The sequence below is a fragment of the Phodopus roborovskii genome, unplaced genomic scaffold, assembly GCF_943737965.1.
Source record: "Phodopus roborovskii unplaced genomic scaffold, PHOROB, whole genome shotgun sequence".
NCBI classification, from domain to species: domain Eukaryota; kingdom Metazoa; phylum Chordata; class Mammalia; order Rodentia; family Cricetidae; genus Phodopus; species Phodopus roborovskii.
The window spans coordinates 23,818,984-23,822,518 of record NW_026126418.1 but is presented as its reverse complement, the minus strand read 5'-3'; the positions used below and the strand labels follow the sequence as shown (position 1 = coordinate 23,822,518).

The 3,535-nt window shown below is 38.9% G+C and overlaps 1 pseudogene; it reads right to left on the bottom strand.

Annotated features, from left to right (window-relative positions):
- Positions 1-983: 983 nt before the first annotated feature.
- LOC127222080 (bifunctional phosphoribosylaminoimidazole carboxylase/phosphoribosylaminoimidazole succinocarboxamide synthetase-like) lies at positions 984-2,244 on the bottom strand (annotated as a pseudogene).
- Between the last annotated feature and the right edge of the window lie 1,291 nt (positions 2,245-3,535).

Genomic DNA, 3,535 nt, shown 5'->3' with positions numbered 1-3,535 from the left:
GCCCTGCTTTGTGGAAAATGAGGTGGAAGCACGGTGAACCTCACTAATTTTAACATGACAGATGAAATACAAAGCAGTAGGAGAGAGGTTGGACTTGGACATTTGTTTTGGAGCCGACATGTCAGCATCACCTCAAGGGAGAAGTAAGCAGTTTCATATGCAAGAGAAGTGTAAGAGAAAGTAAACCAGCTCACAATAGCTGAGATGAACAAACAGATTGATCAGAGTTTTCCATTTGCCTCCTGCTTTCCTTTGATTTAATTCCTGAGTATGGGCCTTGCATGTGCTCTTCTACTAAAATTTCAAACACAGAGACTTGATTTTCTTTCTTTCTTTTTTCTTTTTTTGGAGATTCATGTAGCTATGGAGTTTTTTAGATAATTATTTAGAATTCACAGACCAGGCAGTGAGAATAGCTATTAACATAAACAATAGAAATATTTTAATTTTCAAATTGTGAACTACAGAACACTAACCTGTAGCTACTGATTTATAAAGTCATTATTAGCATTTAGAAATAGCTACAGTCACTCTACATTGATGATGGGAACCAAACTTCTAGTCCTCTGCAAGAGAGTTCTTAAACCAGAGACATAGTTCTAGCTCCATAAAAGATGTTTCTTTGCTAATGTTATATAACTACCAACCATATAGTGGGCGATATATGATTGAACAGTGTCATACTAATTTTACTAACTAAGAAGATTGTTTTATCAATCCGGGGTGTCAACACATAGTTCTTCTGCCTCAGACTTTGGTGGGCTGAGGTTGCAGGAACACATCACTGTCCAAACCTAGAAAATATCAGTAACAAATATTCACTGACAACCTGTCAACCCCAAATCTAAAGGACCATTTGTTTAGCACTAAATGCAATTGTTTTCTCTGATGTGAAATCAATTTGCTTGAATTCTTTTCTTTTTAATCCAAGCTAGGAATGTATAACTTTTCTCCTAAAAATTACTTTTTTTTTTAAACAAAAATTATAAATTGCACTCTCTGATTTTCTTGTCAGCTTGCTTTAAAGCTATTCAAGTATTCAAAATGCTCGCTCAAAGTTTGGCCCACAAAAAATGGTTGTTTAACCCAAATATCCAGGCAGAAAACTTGGCTCCCTCTGAATAAAGTATAGTAGAACAGCCAAGACCACTGGGCATTCGAAGGGATGCACACATTTTGGGCATCCCAGTCTGGTGTGATGGGGGATAGCTAATAACTGTATATGCAGTATTACCAGACACCACTGGACCCAAACCATTGCTTCTGCCAGCCACTGAGACAAATACAGTAGGTATGCCATCCCCTTCATACTTTGCTTTAATCCTCAAAGTTTCATCCAGTCCTTTATGGGCAGATGTTACTCAGAGTTCACACAGAATCCCGAAGTTTCCACAAGCCTTTTTAATTTTCTCACAGTGACCAAGGTCAGAAGTGGAATCCATCAGCACTACAACCCTACACTGACTGTCTGATTTCAGAAGTAACTCCACTCAATCTACAACCCACTCAAAGTTCTTCTTTACCATCTGCAGTCCTTCTGGAGTTACTTCCTTGAGCTCATGGTAAGACTGTCTTTCTGCTGGCTCTGATCTCCAGATGGCCAGAATCTCTAGGAATCATTATCAATAACATCAGTGAGAATAATCTCTTTGGTGGTTACATCAACACCAAATTCAATCTTCATATCGACCAATGTATAGTTCTGAGGCAGTCAGGATTTCTCCAGTATTTCAAATATAGCTTGCGTAGCTACATGATGTCCACTTCAGTCTGGCCTTTAACAGTCCATCTAAGCAGAACTTCGCAGCAATGAACTGCTCCTCAGACCACTGCGGGCCATTATTGGTATCATCCTTGAAAAACATCTCTACTTTCTGTGGGTAAAATTCATGCCCCTCCTTTACACCAGGGTTCCTTTTGAGAAAAGATCCAGTTACTATTCTTCAGCACACCCATTCAATTGGAATCATTTCACACTGGGGAACAATGAAAGCAGTCTCCCCACATTTCTTGGTGAAAGCAGTTTTGATACCGGCATCCTGGAACAGCTGGAAAATACACCTGGTACTCTTATTGGAGATTGCAGCTTTACCCTTCATATAGTTTTTTCTAACTGCATTTCCTGCTGTAATCTGGTCCTTGGACTGCAGGGGGACTCTGCCTGGATTATCTGACAGTTCATAGACTTCTTTGTCTTACCCTCATAGAGTTTTCTCCCAAGGATAGTACTTCAGCTGCTGCCATTATCCCACGTGGGATGGAGGTGTAGAGCGCATGGGAAAGAGAAGCAGCACCCTGAAAAACAAGAGCGATCAGAGAGGCTTAGTGGAGTGGGGAAAGGTGGTGCAATGCAGACACACCCCAGACATGGCAGCTATTCCCGGAGGTGTGTCTTTCCTATCCAACAGTGACCGCTAAGTACTCGAGATTTGATTTTCATAAGATGTCTATAATGTCCATATAGACACCAGTAAATCACAATGTAAAATATTGTATGGTTGTTGTTTGAAATAAGTTGATATATGTTTTGAAAAGTTGGGAAAAGCTGGAAATGTTTACTAATACATGATACAATCCTACACATTGCTAGTAACTATGACATGCAAGGTTCCCCAACCCTCCCACCCCCACACACTATATCAAAAGATCTAACTTTTTCTAAGATTGAATGCACAATCATATGTGAATACGATGGATTTTCTACTGTTCCTTTTCCCCCTATCATTGTTTTAATGACTGAATAGAGGTCATTTACTCAGGCCTCTTGTATTTATTGATCACTCCCTTTGTTCCAGCCACTGTTGTATTTGTTGGAGACACAGGCTAGAGATTTAGACTAACTCCAGGAGTTATCATTTTCTATATCTTTCCCATCTCAGTTCAAGACATCAGTAGAAACTTGTTCAATTAAGGCAATTTTGAGGAAACCTCTCAGTTCCATAGAAATGTTTGACTTTTGTTTTTTGCATGTTGCAATTCCCAGAATTCATATGACAAAAATCAAGAGATTGCATTGAAAGAAATTAGAAACTTCATGTTTGATCATTTCAAAATCTAAGTTGCCATAATACTGGGAGAGAAATGTCATTTTAATGTAAATTGAAAAATGAACTCATGTTGCTCGTCTTCTAAACGTGTCTGAGGGTAAGTTCATATAGGGTCATTTATTTTGCTCCTCCTTACTGTGCACAAGAGTCAGCCTTGATGGTAAACATGGACTGGCAAAGAAGAACCCTGAGTGGCTTAGGTGAATGAACTACCTTGTGACACAGGGCTGTTATGTCAATAGAAGTTCAATGCACTATTCATTGTTCCTCAGAGTCATATGAGGACAGTTGTATCAGTAGTGACAGGGCATCTAATACTCCATATCGTAGGAATCTTCCACTATGATCAGACCTAGACTCATGACAAAGCATCCAAGCAAAATGAAAATAATGAATATGTGTTCTATTTAAAAAAAAAAAAAAAACTGAAAACCAAAAAGCAAACAGAGCCTGAAATCCAAGTTCACAGCTTATCTACCACACAGATT